The sequence below is a fragment of the Portunus trituberculatus genome, chromosome 9 (genome assembly GCF_017591435.1).
Source record: "Portunus trituberculatus isolate SZX2019 chromosome 9, ASM1759143v1, whole genome shotgun sequence".
Classification (NCBI taxonomy): domain Eukaryota; kingdom Metazoa; phylum Arthropoda; class Malacostraca; order Decapoda; family Portunidae; genus Portunus; species Portunus trituberculatus.
In genome coordinates, this window is record NC_059263.1 from 5,599,334 (window position 1) to 5,617,500 (window position 18,167).

Here is an 18,167-nt window from a genome sequence, read left to right on the forward strand (position 1 = left end):
AATTACTGAGTGTGTTCCATTAATTTGCCACGATTTGAAGACCAATATGTTATCTCTCTTATCCCCTTCAGTACTGCGACGCATTTTTACCTTGAATTTTAGGTGTGATTAGACAATCTAATTTACATTATGAAAGGCCTATGGAGGTCAGAAGATTAATGGCCACTATTTTAAAGCCCAACATAAGTTTCTAAAGCTGTATAAAATCATCAAATAGTAAGCAGAATGAATATAAAAACACGTCATAGCATTGAAGGGGTTAAAATACAATTCTGTATATATTTTTTATACCATGTGGGCTTTTCACGGGAGTTTATGGGCTAAAGGGGATACTTTTTGGGGGTATCTCCTATCTCAAAGCCCACCCGCTAGGAAACCGTTGCCCCGAGTGAGGAAGCCTAACCTACACTCGGACCATGGACAGGATTCGAACCCGTGCGCTTGGAGACCCCTCGGACCCCAAAGCACGCATGGTTCCACTGTAACACGGCGGTCCCAAAAGATATTCCACGTTTGGCCCGTAAGGGGATCGAACCCTCGACATCCGCGTTATTAGCACGGCGCTCTAACCAACTGAGCTAACAGGCCATTACTTCTTGTCCTTTCCGAATCAGGAACCGTTATCACATTTGCATAGGAACAGACAAACACAGAACGAACACAAGACAACTCCGTATGTTTTATTTACCCGCATTCCGTTTTTAAGTCTTGGGAAGCGATTGGGGGAGTAAGCGATCCATGTGTGCGTCATCAGCGGTGGCTCTATATTGAACGAAGCGATGAAATAGTGATTCAAAGAAAGTCCTCGTCGTATTTTCGTCAAGTCATCCGTATATTCATGCACGTCATTGATTTCCTCACTTGCTTTAATCGTCATTGCTTGTCACGTGCACCCCTGTCTCTTCCGTCTCCTCTTCCAATCTCTCCTCTCTGTTACCACTGTGCTATGGGTATTACGTGATTGCAGAAGAGAGAGAGAGGGAAAAAGAAGAGGAAGTCATCTGTTTATCCTTGCAACTCACTGATTTTCTGACTTTCTTTAATCGTTACTGCTTGCCACGTGCACCCCCGCTTCCTCTTGCCAGTCTTTCCTCTCTGTTACCACTATGCTATGAATATTTCGTGATTGCAGGAGAGAGAGAGAGAGAGAGAGAGAGAGAGAGAGAGAGAGAGAGAGAGAGAGAGAGGAGGGGAAAAAGTAAAGGTGAAATTCTTAGTCATAGATTTTGAGTCAGTTGTGTGTGGCATAGTGTAGTTTCGTGTGCGCTTCCTTTGTTATAGAATTTATAGTCAGGTGAGAGAGAGAGAGAGAGAGAGAGAGAGAGAGAGAGAGAGGTGAAAATTTTAAGTCAGGTTTTGAGTCAGCTGTGTGTGGTAAAGTGTTTAGGGCTTTATGTGAGCTTCTTGTATTGTAGTCAGGTGTAGGTTGATTCTGCGGTAATAAAGCGTGGCCGAGTCAGTTGTAAATTTTGTCCCGGATTCTTCTCCCTTTGTTTTCCACGGCATAGTTGTCTCTGTTGTGTCATCGTTGTGGAGCAGAGTCAGGTGTGGAATGTGTGTCAGTTTATGCGTGTCCAGATTACCTTCCACATGTCCGTGCTGTGACCATTTTTAAGACACGTGCCTGACCGTTTACTCCTTGGCTGCGTGTGTGTGTGTGTGTGTGTGTGTGTGTGTGTGTGTGTGTGTGTGTGTGTGTGTGTGTGTGTGTGTGTGTGTGCATCGTTTCCGGGTCACGTGCCTCAAGTTACAGGTGTAGTGGTCAGATTACGTGTCCCAGATGTACGAATATAAATACTAAAATAATGTCTTCTTTTCTTATTTCTTTTTATCTTTTTCCCAGATGTACCAGTGAATGTTTTCCGTGTATTGTGTCTTGGTTGTCAAAAATATGTGTGTGTGTGTGTGTGTGTGTGTGTGTGTGTGTGTGTGTGTGCATGCATATATTTCATCTTCTTTTTTCTTCTTGGTCAACATTCTCTCTCACGCGAAATGCAAAGGAAAGGAATGTAACGTTTCGCTGTAACACCACACCACACCACCACCACCACCACCACCACCACGCTAAAGCTCCATATTGCGCTACTTTCATCTGCCATTACTGTGTTGACGTGTTTCCTTCCACTGCACACGCTGAGGCTTCGGGCGGATGATGGACACTCGCTCCACTGTTTCTGTCGCCTTGCTGGACCCTCGCGTGGAGTTATGGGATGGAGGCGGGAGGAGGGCGTGAATGGATGTACTTTGTGTGTATGGATGGTTGGTGGGTTGTATGGTTGAGTGGGTGTAGGTCCAGTTGGGTGTATGAGTGGCTGGGTGTAAATATTGTTGGTTAAATGGGTGTATGGGTGTATGGTCGTTTGGATGTATGTATTGGATGTATGGACGTAAAAAAAGTCAGTAAATAAACAAATAAAGAGTTTTCACCCAGCGCCCACACTCACCCACTCAAACAACCTAAATAAACAAAACAAACACCCATTAACAATAAACAACAACTAAAAACACAAAAACCACGAAATAAGAACATCAGTCAGTTTTCACCACCACCACCACCACCACCACCAACGCCACCAACAACGCCACCAACAACAACACCATTAACACCTAAAAATAAAACATAATCCTGAAACAAATCACAACACCTACAAACATTTATCATCCACCACCACCACCACCACCACCACCACCACCACCATGACCTGCTATCCTTCGTGCGGTTCAGACGAGGTTAGGTGTGGCGTGCGTGACCGTGGCAGTCTGAGGGAGTGGCTTGCGTTATCCCTGCTGGAGTTGTGTGAGGGAAAAGGAATCATGGGAGCGTGTGAGGTGAAGAGCAGGAGATTAGCTGAGATTCTAGAGGGACAAAATCAGAAACACATCGCCGCGACCTCCACTATTCCAAAGGGTTCCTGTTCAGGTGACGCAAATATTTCAAGGGTGTTTTTTTTATGGTTTTAGTGACAAATGAACAAGTTTACTTCATTATTGCCAGGAGAAGCAGCCTTAGAGACACGACCTTATCATCTCTGCAGCCTTTGAAAACAGTCGTGGTGAGAGAGAAGAGCGTTTCAGAATACAAGATGGAGGTCCTTTGAGTGAAAGAAGGAAAGGAACGCGAGAAATGGAAGAGAAATGGAAATATGATAGTGTTAAGTTATGTTTTTTTTTTTTTTGTGTCCTTTATATTTTAAGGAGAGAAGTGAATGTAAACGAGAGACAAGGGTGAAATAAATAAAGAAAACGGGAAAGATTAGGATGAGAGAGAGAGAGAGAGAGAGAGAGAGAGAGAGAGAGAGAGAGAGAGAGAGAGAGAGAGAGAGAGAGAGAGAATCCAGGAAGACACGTACTGATTCACATGAGAACTGATTAGGAGTAAGGGGAAAAAAATATTAAGCGAAAAAGAAGCTCGCATGACAATTGAGGAAACAATTGAGGAAACACACAATAAGTTCCTTGAGTCACGGATGAACAGATTTCTTAGAAACTAATGTACTTAACCTAATATACTCCAAGGAAACGAGTGTACCAGTATACAAATATAACATGTATGCACCTTTTTGAATCTTGGCGCACCGTTCTTGGGGTAATACAAACACACTGCACGCCCTTTGTGATTCACCACCGTACGTAATGAGGCTTGCTAATGAGTCTCACCTACACTACACCTGTAATGTACACCTCACTGGGTTTAATCATCTATTCTCCCTTTCATTGAGCAGAGCAGCACCTTTTCTCACTTACCAAGATTCACAACACCTGACATAAGGAGTCTTGTTAATGAGCCTCACCTGTGACACCCATCCTTGCACACCTCATTGGCTTAATCACTCACGCAATCCCTCCTTCCTTCGCCCTTGACCCAAACATGCCTGGTCGCCCCGCACCGCACCTAACCGCACCGCACGCCACTGTCACATCGCCTCGTAACACTTGGGGAGCAGTAAACACGCGGGTGCACTCATAAAACAACATGAAGCAACATTCCAAACACACAATGACCGCATGACGTCACAAAATGAGAAAAAAACAACACAAAAAGCGATACAACACATGCAATAATAGAGAAAGCGAGGAGAGAGAAAGAGAGAGAGAGGAAGAGACTGAGTGAGCGAGACAGCAGCATATGTATCATCGGCAGTATGAGTAACACCACCATAAAGAAACGATACCCGGAGGCAGACAGAAGGGAATTAACTGAGAGACACGTGACGATGGACAGTTAATTCCTCGACATGACGCGCAGGAGAACACGAGACTTTCTGGGAATCCCGTCAGAACCTTCAGGAGTTTCCGTGTTTCCTTTGTGACGTATTCTCCTGCTGGGGGCGCTGCAGGCCACACACGGGCAGGCTAGGCAGGTTCGTAAAGCACTGGGAGGAGCGTAATGAAGCTCTCCAGGGTGTTACGTGTGGCAGGCAGTGGTGGTGGTGGTAGTAGTAGTGGTGGTGGTGGTGGTGGTGGTGGTGGTGAGAGAGAGATGGTGGTGCGGAAAGGTAGTGAGTTTATGAGTATGATTCTCTCTGCCGCATTCTATTTACAAGGTTAGGAAGTAGGTTAGGAGGAGGAGGAAGAGGAGGAGGAGAAGGAGGAGGAGGAGAAAGACAAGGAGGACAAAGACGAGGAAGAGAAAGACGAGGTTGAAAAGAGATAGAAGAGCTTGTAAGAGACGAGTTCATTTCTTTTCCTCCTCCTCTTCGCTATTTTTAAGTAACTTCGAAGATAGGACAAGAGGAGGAGGAGGAGGGGAGGAGGAGGAAAGAAGACAGAAGAGTTTATAAAAAACACATTCATTCTTTCTTCTTCCTCTTCCCCGCCATTTCTAAGTATACTTCTAAGATAGGAAAAGAGATAGAAGAAAAGAAGAAAAAGAAAAAGAAAAAAAAAAAAGAAGAAAAGAAGAAGAAATTAAACAGAAGCAAAAAAAAAAAAAAAAAATATGAGGGAGGAAGACAAAACAGAAGACCCATAGACATCCAGACGTATGCCTGTCTCTGCCTCAGTTAAATAGAGTAAGTACTTTGGGGCGAGTCTGTGATGGAGGGAAGGCGGGCTGGGAGTGCGGCTTTCTCTGATCACACGCTTCAAGTCTTGTTTATGCGTCACTCAAATCAGACAGGGGTATTTTTGGGAACGCCTCCTGTCTGTGTGTGTCTGTGTGTAAGATACTGTTTCTTCTATACCATCTCTCCTCTCTTCCTCTCCCTTCTCTCCTCTCCACTTCTCTTCTCTTCTTCTTTCTTGGTTAGGTTAGGTTAGATCTATTTTCTCCTTCCTTCTCTCTTCTCTTCCATTCTCTTTTATTCTTCCTTATTCTCTTGTCTTGTTTGTCTCCCCTTTACTCACCAGCTTATTCATTTTTCTTGCTTTATCGTTATTGTGTTTCCTACGGCTTGTCTTTCATGGTTGTTCTGCACGGTGAATTACGTTACGTGTTGACGTGTATCGTATCTGTGATGTAAAAATGATATTACCTTAAGTGGCCATCAGCTTCATGAATGGTGAAGAATATGACCAAGTTAGATTTTGTTTGTGGACTTATTGCATATAGAACACTACATACTTGTGGCCGATAAAGCACTACCTATCTACTTATTTATCTGTTTATCTATCTGTCTATCTATCAGTGTAGGCAGGAAGTGATAGGTGTCTGTGTGTGTGAGTGTATTTGTGTGTATGTGTATCTGTGTGTCTCTGCGTCTGTGTCTGTGTATCTGTGCGTGTGTGTGTCTGTGTGTGTGTCTGTGTGTCTGTAGGTCTGTGTGTCTGCGCGTCTGTATGTTTGTGTATCTGTGTATCTGCATGTCTGCGCACGGTTCATTACAAACAGCAGATTGTGATGAAGCTTACAACCTCGAAACAAACCAAAGGAAAAGAAAACCCACTCCAAAAACAAAATAAAACAAGAAAATAGATCAAAACAAAAACAAATGAAGTAGAAAACACATTGATACAGATGGCTCAGAAAATAATAATAACAACAATAATAATAATAATAATAGGAAGGAGGGGAGGAGCAAGGAAACAAGGAAACAAGGAAGCAAGGACCATTAATTCTCCCATCCTGGCGAACCTAAAAATACTCCCACCACGGACAGACAAACGAACGAGTGAGCAATAAACACGAAATACACGGCAAGACACGGCCAGATAAGCGGCTTTTGCCCTCACTAATACGGGCCTGCATTTATTCACCTTTTATTTTAATTTTTCTTTATTTTTTTATTAGTCTTCTTTGATATACGTTGGTTTTGTTATTGTTTCATTATTAGGGAGAGAGAGAGAGAGAGAGAGAGAGAGAGAGAGAGAGAGAGAGAGAGAGAGAGACTTTGCTCCACACACACACACACACACACACACACACACACACGTAAAGAAAGGCAAAACTATACTTATTTCAATACTTAACAACTTTAATTACTCTCTGTCCTTACGAGAAAAAGAAAGAAAACGGTAAAAACTATAAAAAGAAAGAGAGGAAATGTAAAAATAAAAGAAAATACACAATAACATCAACTCACCACCACCACCACCGCCATCACCACTACTACTACAACTACTGCTACTACTACTACTACTGCTACTACTACACAATTACACACACACACACACACCAGGACAATTAACACTCACCTAAACACAAACACAGGAGCAGCACCAGCAGATCACCAAAACAACAAAAATAACCTTCAGGAGATCAAAAAACCTCCCTCAAAAAAGTCAACAAACAGATCGAGAGAGTAAAAGTTCAGAACTCACACGTGACCACAGTGACCACAAGGGAGAGAACAGAGCGACACGTCCTTCCTCTACGGACTCATTACGCGGACTGACTGACTGACTGACCGACTGCCTTTGCTCCCAGGGCATTACGTCACGTGGCCAGATAGGGGCGGGGCGTGACGGGAGTTGCGACCAATGGAAAGCGCCACGTCTTCTGCTGTTGTTTTACTGACGAGATCCAGATTTTTGGGAGGCTTTCTTGTGGATTATTGGTGGATTGGTAGGCTGGTGGATCGTCTTCTAGGGTGGTGGAGGTGGTGGTGGGGAGGTGTTCGGTGGCACGTGTGTGTGTGTGTGTCTGTCTGTGTGTGTCATTGAAAACATTTAAAACACGTAAAACTAATAAGCTAACTGACTTACTAACTGAATAACCGCCTAATTAACATAGCGAATTATAGAGAAATGTGACAAACTGCAAGAAAATAAAGAAAATGTGACCTAGACTGCAGGAAAATAAAGGAAAACTGCAAAATATACAGACATTAGTGAGAAATAGACAGGGACGGAGGAGACGAACTCATAAACAGACACAGAGACAGTTGGACAGACACAGGCACACACAGACACTCACAGACACACAGACAGACACATGCACATACAATTGCACATTCAACCATACATAGACCCATACAGCCTTACACACAACTAATGCCAGTATTCAAAAAACGTCTTTCCTTCTCACTACGACAATTTTACAAGGCCACAGAGAGAACTGGTCGGGTTTTCAAGACAGTTTCTCCTTTTAATAAACTAGAAATCTTGCCAATCTATCACCTGAACCATAGAATACTCTTAGAAAACACGAGTATCTTCCATTACAGCCTTTGGAAAGCAGTGATGGGGAGAGAGCAAAGTGTTTCGTTCAAAATTGGGGAATATGAGGTAGAAACACACACACACACACACATACGAGAAAGACAAAAGCCATCCAAACACACACACAAGTATCCATACATACATACACGTCACGCCTACACCAATCAGAGTTATGGTGGCGTGTGGTGATTATGGTGATGAAGAGAAGCCGTCACCATTCTACCCCTTAATTGGTGGTGACTTGACCCCGCTGTGACGAATGGCCCTATGGTGGTGGTGGTGGTGGTGGTGGTGTGTATGGTGATAGGTGTTTGTGTGTGTGGGAGGGATGTAGCTCTCTCTCTCTCTCTCTCTCTCTCTCTCTCTCTCTCTCTCTCTCTCTCTCTCTCTTCTTTTTCTTGTTTTTTTTTTCTTGCATTCTTTATCCATTTACGCTTCCATGCCACATAAAGACTTGTAGTGAACATGTTACGTGCATTTTAAGGCCTTTTTTGCTCCAAGAAATTATCAAAATACGAACAAAGCAAATGGGCCTTTTTTTGTTATATTTTTTATTGCCCTTAGTCAGCTTCCCCTCTTCCATATAAAAAAAAGGATTAAAATTATTCCAAACGTAGAAATTCAAAATATTCACATAAATTCATAATATTCAGTGTGAGAAAATAAAAAAAACAATATTAATGAAAAGATAAACAAACAAGTATAGGAATTAAATAAAATGAAACTAAAAGAAAATAATTAAAATGATTCCAAACTCAGAAATCTAAAATATTCACATAAATTCTTGATATTCAGTGTGAGAAAATAAAAAAAAGAAAATGAGTGGAAAGATAAAACAAGTGAATGGTGGAATAGAATAATATGGAACTGCAGTAAATTAAGATAGAACTGAAAAAAAAAAATATATTAAATTGATTCCAAACGTAGAAGTCTAAAATATTCACATAAATTCTTGATATTGAGTGTGGGAAAAAAAAATAAAGAAAACTAATAAAAAGATAAACAAATGAATGATGGAATAAAATAAAATGGAACTACAAAAAAAAAAAAAATTAAAATTACTCCAAACGCAGAAATCTCAAATATTCACAAATTCTTGATATTCAGTGTAAGAAAATAAAAAAACGAGAAAATGACTAGAAAGATAAACAAATGAATGGCGGAATAAAGTAAAATGGAAATACGAAAATCCACAAAGGAATTCAAAACAGAAAGTCTCTAAATGTAAACATGCGAATTATCGTGTAAAAGCTTGCAATAAGGAAACCAGGAATGCAAAGTAGCCGTGTTTACTGAAATGTCTCTTTAATTTTGTCCCGTGTTGCAATCTACCGTCCCCTTACCTTGCTCCCCTTCCCTCCCTTTCCCCTCTACCTCTCTTATTTCTCCTCTCTCTCTCTCTTCTCTTTCTTCCTCCTTCCTCCTTCCTCGTTCCTCTCCTTCCACCATCTCTCTCTCTTTCTCTCTATCACGTTCTCTTTTATTCTTGTTTTTCCTATCTCTCTCTTCTCTCCCTTCTTATTTCTTCCTCCCTTTCTCTCTTTCTCTTTCTTCCTCCTTCCTCCTTCTTCCCACCATCTCTCTCTCTCTTTCTCTCCTATCTCTCCTCTCTCTCTTCTTCTTCCTTTCCTCCTTTCTTCCTTCTCCTTCCTTTTTCTTCTTTCTATTCTCTTGTTTCTCTGTTCATCCCATCATCCAAGTCTTTCTCCCTCTCCATCCATTCATTAATTCATTTATGTCTTTTGTCACTTCTTTCTTCTTTCCTTCATCTATTAATCCATTTATTCATGTATCCTAGCCAGAGAGAGAGAGAGAGAGAGAGAGAGAGATAAAAGAAAAAGAAACATATCTACGTAACACATAAAGAAAGCAAGAAGAGGAGGAGGAGGAGGAGGAGGAGGAGGAGGAGGAGGAGGAGGAGGAGGAGGAAGTAAGAAGTCACAAAGTCTCACATGCAAAACGCAATAAAATTAATTAGATTACAGACTACGGACTTAAAAGAATCTCCCTCCTTTCTCTCTCTCTCTCTCTCTCTCTCTCTCTCTCTCTCTCTCTCTCTCTCTCTCTCTCTCTCTCTCACAAAAAAAAAAGTTACGAAATCTTGGAAAAAAGTGAAGGAATGTAAAAAAAAAAGTTATGGTGAGAATTAGGAGCGAGTTTATACATTCACTGACACACTTGCTTGTACTTTAACTCTGCTTTCTCTCTCTCTCTCTCTCTCTCTCTCTCTCTCTCTCTTTCTCCTGGTTTTATTAGTTAACCTCACCATTAGTTTTTAGTGCCATGTTATTGTTATGGTGCCATTAATGGTATGGGTTTACTGGCGTGTGTGGCTTGGCACTTATATAGCAGGTAAGCTCATGGTGGGTCAAGTCAAGCTAGGTGTTAGGTTAGATTATATTAGAGCAGATTTGTCAGGTTAGGTTCTGTTAGGAGAAGTTTTGTTAAGATTAGGTTAATTTCTTCAGAACCGTGACGTGTTTCCATATTCATTCTGGTGACTATTTGGTGATTTTATACAGCTTCAGAAACTTATGTGGGGATTAGAATAGTGAAGACTGTGGCCATTAATTTTCTGACCTCCATAGACCCTTCCTAATTTTCCTAATGTCAATAAGGTGAGGTTAGGTTAAATTAGCTTAGGTTAAGTTAGATTAGGTTGGGTTAGGGTTAGGTTAGGTTAAGTGAAAGTCAGGTGTGGTTAAAGTAAGGTTAGATACAATAAGTTAGGTTAGCTTAAGTTAGGTGATACACAGTAGGTGTTGTGGTCTTTGTATACGTGTGTGGGGGGGGGGCTGTACACGCTTTGATCGACCACCGCCTGCCGCCCGCTGCCTGCCTGCTGGTGATGGTGGCGGTGGTGGTGGTTGGGGAGGCAGTGTGGTTAAGGGATATGAAGTCAGTCCTTTATGTTTACCGTGACCTTGAGGAAGTGTTCAGAACATGATGGAGACTGATTAATCGTCATTACCAAACATTATTACAGGTTGCCACACGGATTTCGCTTAACTAACACCGTGCATTACATTACTATACACACTTCCATACTTGAATCAAACTTACTCTTACTTAAATACATCATACATTAACTGCAATACTCACTTCTCTACCTGAACCTAAATTAATGTCACTTAACTAACACTGCATTACATTACGATACACACTTATTTACTTAAATCCAACTTACTCTTACTTAAATAACATCATACATTAACTGCAATATTCACTTCTCTACCTGAAACCAATTTACTCTTACTTAGATAACACCTTCTGTACCTGGATTCATGTATAGAGTGTACCTTCAATTCACATATAGGTATTTTGGACAGTCATACATACAGTTTAACCCCCTTCAGTGCCATGACGCGTTTCCATATTCATTTTGCTTCTATCTAATGATTTTATACAGCTTTACAAACACATGTGGGGATTGAAATAGTGAAGATTCTGGCCATTAATCTTCTAACGTCCATAGACCTTTCCTAATGTAAATAAAATCGTCTAATGATACCCAAACTCATGGTAGAAATGCGTCCTAGTACTGAAGGGGTTAAATGTGTCCATACGGTTCTCATACACATGATATTCAATACTAGAATTAATAGCTGGTGTAGAGAGAGAGAGAGAGAGAGAGAGAGAGAGAGAGAGAGAGAGAGAGAGAGAGAGAGAGAGAGAGAATGTGTGTGTGTGTGTGTGTGTGTGTGTGTGTGTGTGTGTGTGTGTGTGTGTGTGTGTGTGTGTGTGTGTGTGTGTGTGTTATCTAATCAAACGCAAACTGGCTCTCTTTTTTTCTTATTTGTGTGAGTGGCGGTGGTATCAATATTCCCTTGTATTGTTCCTGCGTGTGGAGTGAGTGGATGAGGTGGAGGTGATCAGCAGGTGGAGGTAATTAATTTCAGGTGTAAAAGATGAGAATATACATGGAAAAAAGATTGATGGTATACAGAGGGTGGTGTTGGAATGTGTGTGTGTGTGTGTGTGTGTGTGTGTGTGTGTCGTTAATGTTTTGAGTTGCTGTGAGTTTTAATTTAGTTTCCTTGAATGTGTTGTTTATATTCTCTCTCTCTCTCTCTCTCTCTCTCTCTCTCTCTCTCTCTCTCTCTCTCTCTCTCTCTCTCTCTCTCTCTCTCTCTCTCTCTCTCTCTCTCTCTCTCTCTCTCTCTCTCTCTCATCACTAGCTGCGTGTTAAGATTTGATTAATTAGCTTTGTGTGACAGTTCTACCTCGCATTCCTCTATTTATTCTACACACACACACACACACACACACACACACACACACACACACACACACACACACACACACACACACACACACACACACACACACACACACACACACACACACACACACACACACCATGCATCATCCCGCAAACACCTTCCCTTCATAAGTGTCTCGGAGGAAAGAGATTCTATTTATCAGACTAGTGTGTATAAAGTGACGTGTGTGTGTGTGTGTGTGTGTGTGTGTGTGTGTGTGTGTGTGTGTGCTTTGTAATGTGTATGATTCCGCTCTAGACTCTGTATTTTGTTTCACACACACACACACACACACACACACACACACACACACACACACACACACACACACACACACACACACACACACACACACACACAAGGGGGGGGAATTTTAATGATCAGTTTCATGTGAACTATGTAATAACTTTCGTAATAATATGAATGAAGTCTGAGGAAGTATGGGAATGCGTTATGAAGTTGACGTTGTGCTTGTAATAATAATAATAAAAATAACAATGACGATGATGATGATAGTGGGAAGAATGATAATAATGATAAAGAGGAGGGAGAAATGAGAAGGATGTTTGGCAAAGAAGCTTCTAAGAAAGGAAGAAAAGAAGAAAAGAAGAATGGACGCCAGGAAAGAAGAAAAGAGAAAAGGAACAAAGGAAGGAATGTGGGAGGAAGGAAGAATGAATAGAGAGGAAAAAAAAAAAAGGCTATAGAGGGAGAGAAAAGAGGAAGGAAAGAAATATGGATGAAAAATAAACGGATGAAGGAAAGAAGGAAGAAATGGAAGAAAAAGTAAAAGGAAATACATAAAAAAAAATGTAGTGAAGAAGGAAAGAAATATGAATGAAAAATTAACTAATGAATGAAGGAAGAAAAAATGAAAGAAAAGTAAATGGAAATAGATAGTAATGAAAATAGTGGCTTTCTATCACCACCACCACCACCACCACCGTCATCATCATCAGCCAGGTGCCAGTGACCCCCTGACCTGACCCTCCTTGACCTCTCGTCGCGTTCCTGCCATGACTGCATTTCCTGGACGTGATAATGGTGTTTTGCCATTGAATCTTTATGTGTGTGTGTGTTTGTCAGTCACTGGATAATCACACACACACACACACACACACACACACACACACACACACACACACACACACACACACACACACACACAGTTACATGACTTAAGAAATTTACATTTTTTTTATTCACATATAAGAAAAAGAACAATTTTCCACATGCGAGAGAGAGAGAGAGAGAGAGAGAGAGAGAGAGAGAGAGAGAGAGAGAGAGAGAGAGAGAGAGAGAGAGAGAGAGAGAGAGAGAGAGAGAGAGAGAGAGAGAATCCTGATCACTATCCTCAGAACAATTACGATTTTTCTTCCTGTTTTCTTTTTTATTTTCCTTTCTCCTTTCTTTTTCACTCCATTTTCTTTTTTCCTGAAACCTCAAATTTTACTTTTTTCCACAAGCACGAAACAATTTTGACCCACGCACAGTCCTAACCCAGTCATTCTCTCCCTCCCCTCTCTCTCCTACCCTATCCCTCCACTCCCCATCATTCTCTCCTCTCCTCTCCCTCCCCTATCCTCCCCCCCTCCATCCCCCACTGTGTATCTTCATTCCATCTTGAATAAGGGGCAAGAGTCACGGACATTCCTGGAAATTTTTGTGATCCCAACCATTTGTAAGGGAGAGGAAAAAGGGAGAAGGGAGAAGAAGAAAGGGAGAAGATAGGTCAGGAGGTCATGTAGCTTCCCCGGCCATACATACAGTAGGTCACGTGTTTTGTGCAGGTTGGTCATTGGTACTTGTGTTTTTCCCTTGAGTGAGTTGTTTGTTGACCTTGGGGTTCTGTTTGCGAAAGTCAGTGAAGGTTGTGTTGTTAGTTTGTATGTTGTGTTTGGTTGACTTGCTATTTTGAAAGGTGTGTCTTAAAAGATTAGTGTGTTCTATATCTGTTTTAAAAGGTGTGTATTAAGAGATTAGTGTGTTCTATGGGTATTTTGAAAGGTGTGTCTTAAAAGATTAGTGTGTTCTATGTCTGTTTTGAAAGGTGTCTAGAAAGATTGATGTTTTCTCTAAGGTTGTTTTGAAAGGTGTTTGAAAGATTAGTGTTCTATGGTTGTTTTGAAAGGTGTGTTTAGAAAGATTGGTGTGTTCTATGGCTGTTCTGAAACCTGTGTCCAGAAAGATTGGTGTGATCTATGGCTGTTTTGAAAGCTGTTTCTAAAAAGATTAGTGTTTTCTATTCTTCTCTACTGTCATTATAAAGTTATTGATTTGAAAGAAGTGTAGTAAGTTTGTGTGTGTTTGTTTTCATTGTTAATTCCTGTTTCTTCAAATTTGTTCTTTTATATCATTATTCATTTCATTCCAACAATCAGTATTTGGACACTTCATAAAAACAGAGGGAAGGAAGAAAATGTTTGTTTTGGCCATAAAGACGAATTTTTATTACAGCAGTAACTGAAGATGACACTAACTTGATTCTTTACGACTGGCAGTTTAATTTTAACGAGAAACATTTGCTCGCATTACGAAATTTGGAAGAAAACACTCGTTCCTTTCTCTGTAATAGCTTATTTTCATCACAAGAGTGCCTTAGAAATGACCCTTAAAAGTCCCATAACAGAACAAAACCCTGCCTCATCCGGTCCAGTTTCCCTCGTTAGGAAGATGAGCCATAATTTGCCTTTAACCACATGTTTTACTTCCTCCGCCATAACGAACTCGCCTTCCCTTCAAAACGACCCCAAACTCTCCTCTAATGACTCACCGCCATTATCTCCCACGGGCGAAACAAAGTACTGCAGATCGGCGCCCTGCATTATGCCGCTAACGGATGGCGCCGCTTCTGCTCTAATCCCCGCCTCAACGCGTCCCCGGCGACCCGACCTGCCTCTCATTACCACGCCTGCACACACTGACCACTATTCAGAAACGTTTTGCTCCCACACGACGACTATTTTCAAAGGCTCTTGTTGAAGATAGTCAAGTTTTTAAGGATGTTTTTATGGTTTTGGGATGGATTAGCAAGATTTGTACCTTATCATAGGGAGAAACTGTCTTGAAAATCCTGCTATAGTCGTCCCTGTGGCCTTGCAAAGTTGTTGTTGAGAGGGAACAAATCGTTTTTTAAGGATGTTTTATGGTTTTGGTGATAGTTTGACAAGATTTCTGATTTATTAAAAGGATAAACTGTCTTGAAAATCTTGCTAGTCGTTTATAGGGACTTGAAAAATTTGTCGTGGTAAGAGAACAAAGCATTTTAAGGATGTTTTATGGTTCTGATGATAGATTAGCAAGATTTCTCGTTTATTAAAAGGAGAAACTGCCTTGTCGTGGTGAGAGAACAAAGCTTTTCTGAATACGGGGACTCTGACTCACACTCAGGACCTGTTAGTAGCGGTTCACGTATCAATAACTCCAAATGCACCTCACTATTGATTCTCCTGCTGTTGTTTGCTGTCTTGTGTTACTGACTGTGTTATTTATTGTCTTCCATTTCATTATATTTCACCCTCAGTCCGAAGCTCTCCTTAATCACATCTTTAAGCTAAGGCTGCCACGCTTCTTTCCGTACTCAGAAACGTTTTATCCTCACACCATGACTATTTTCCAAGGCCATGAATGCACAGGGATGATTAGCGGGGTTTTCAAGGGTGTTTCTCCTGTTAGTAATGTATAAATCTCGTCAATCTGTCTCTAGAACCGTAAAAAGTTTCAGAAAAATTCGTGTAAATTTAAACAGACCATCTTGAAATAGTGGAGGTGAAGCAGAGAAATGTTTAAAAATACGAGCCTTTGTTGCGTCAAGGTCTTCCAAATTATTCCGGGTGGTTTTGCTGTGGTAGGACGTGGAGGCCAATAATTTAGACTGTCTATCTGGTGCAACAAGGCTTTCAAGAATTATCCTGCTGGCTTTAATGCGGGAGGAGTTAGAGGCCCTTGACTTGAACTGTTAACCCCTTCAGAATTGAGACACATATTTACCTTGAGTTTTAAGTGTGATTAGACGATTTTATTGACATTAGCAAGAGTCTGTGGAGGTCAGAAGATTAATGGCCGCAGTCTTCACTATTTTAATCCCCACATGAGTTTCTGAAGCTGTTTAAAATCACTAAATAGTAACCAGAATGAATATGAAAACGCGTCACAGCACTGAAGGCGTTAAAGGTTCTAAGCTCTCTGTCGCTGCTTTTAGTGTGGGAGAACATAGAAATCCTTGACGTAGAGTGTTCCTTTTCTTCTTCAAGGGATCCAGGCTCTCTATCGGCGGTTCTGGTGCTGCAGGAGATACAGTGCCTTGACGAACCCTGCATATCTCCGCCCCTCCTCCGTGGTATGTTTAGTCGGGATGCCAGTGTCAGGTGAGGGGCGGCGGGTCCTGAGGGAGGTGAGGTGACCACCGGCAGGCCCTGACGAAGCGAGGACAGGACAGGCAGGCCACCCGGGGTATGATTCATCGTGTTTATCGCTCCCTTGCCTGTGTGGCCACGATAAATAACCAATGAGATAATAAAGGATATTATAACCAACGTCCGCCATCTTCCTCCTCCTCCTCCTCCTCCTCCTCCTCCTCCTCCTCCTCCTCCTCCTCCTCCTCCTCCTCCTCCTCTTCTTCCTCCTCCATGTCCGGGTCGTCTTGTCCCTCTTCCCTTTGTCATATTTGTTGTTTGTTTTATTGTTTCCTGGAGTGTTGCTTCCCTCTTCGCGTCACTGTCCTTATATTTCGTCCGTTCTGCTTACCGTCCTTTGTGCGTGTTCGTGTGCGTAGAAAGGGATGGGAGAGGGAGAGGGAGGGGGGAGGGAAGGGTGGAAGGGAAACAGTGACTTGAGTGAATGTAAATTGTGATCAGTTCGTGTTTCTTGTCTATCTGTTTATCTGTTTACCTGTGTGTGTGTGTGTGTGTGGCGGGGTGGGGGGGTGAAGGAGGCGTTCGTGTGGGTGTCCAAAAGGTACGGCAGAATAATTACCTCGCCTCATCTATTTCTTATCAACCTTCCATCTTCTCAGCTCCTTCTAATCACCCTCCCTAACACCTGGTCTGACAATTAATTAAGCCTCGTTACTGACATCACAGGTAGCACAGGTAAGACTTAGGACCTGCTATGGACGCCTACCTGTAACACTCACCACTTGTCTACTTTCTTATTATTTCTCTCTCTCTCTCTCTCTCTCTCTCTCTCTCTCTCTCTCTCTCTCTCTCTCTCTCTCTCTCTCTCTCTCTCTCTCTCTCTCTCTCTCTCTCTCACAAAATCATTCACTAACTCACTTTTTCCGTTCTCTCTCTATGTCTCACAAATTTTACATCCTATCTCACTTTTTTTTCTCTCTGTACCCTCTCTATCTCTCTTACAAAATCATTTACTAAGTCACTAATTTTTTTCTCTCTCTCTCTCTATCTCTCTCACAGACTTTTTACTTAGTCATTTGTCTCTCCCTTTTTTTTCTTTCTCTAAAAAAAATATATCTTACTTTATATTTTTTCTCTTTCGCTGTTATTTCTTTCTCTCTTACTAAAAGGACTCTACATTTATGAGGTCAATTATGACTGTACTATGCTGTCACCCTTTGCTTCACACGCTAATCTACCTGTCTGTTAATTAAAAAGGATGCACCACCCACTCACCTATTTTCTAACTACCTCTGTTTCTCTTGTCACGCGTTCCATTCGTAGTAACTTTAAAATTCTTGCGATATTCATTCTCTCTGAGGTGAAACACGTCTTTATTCACTGTCTTATTAAAGGGAAAGGATTATTGATCATCTTATTATCAAAAGTGCCACCTCATCTCACCTGTGGACTTAATGACACCTGCGATATTGAAGGTATTATTGTTGTGAGATGTCTCGTCAGTGTGGTGTATAGTTAAGATTGTTACCTGCAGGATAGGGCGTCGTAACTACAGGTATACTTGATCGCTTTTTGTTACCTGTGTCGCCTGCTGTTACCTGTATACCTAATTACTATATATCTCAATTGCCACCTGTGCTAAACTACCTTAACTACATTTAACCTCTTCAGAGCTGGGATACATTTTTACCTTGAGATTTGTGTACGATTAGACCATTTTATTGACATCAGGAAGAGTCTATAGGGATCAGAAGATTAATGGCCACGGTCTTCATTATTTTACTCCCCCAAACAAGAGAGATGGAGAGAGAGAGAGAGAGAGAGAGAGAGAGAGAGAGAGAGAGAGAGAATATCTTATTTTTCTTTTTTTTCCTATTTCCAGTTTTCTACGCAACTCTCTCTCTCTCTCTCTCTCTCTCTCTCTCTCTCTCTCTCTCTCTCTCTCTCTCTC

At 41.5% G+C, this 18,167-nt stretch overlaps 1 protein-coding gene and 1 non-coding gene across 2 annotated transcripts in view; both read right to left on the reverse strand.

Moving 5' to 3' along the window:
* The window catches only part of LOC123501219, a 49,290-nt gene that overhangs the window by 23,862 nt on the left and 7,261 nt on the right, over positions 1–18,167 (reverse strand).
* On the reverse strand, positions 515–588 carry Trnai-aau. Its single transcript has one exon. It is a non-coding gene; the product is annotated as a tRNA-Ile (tRNA).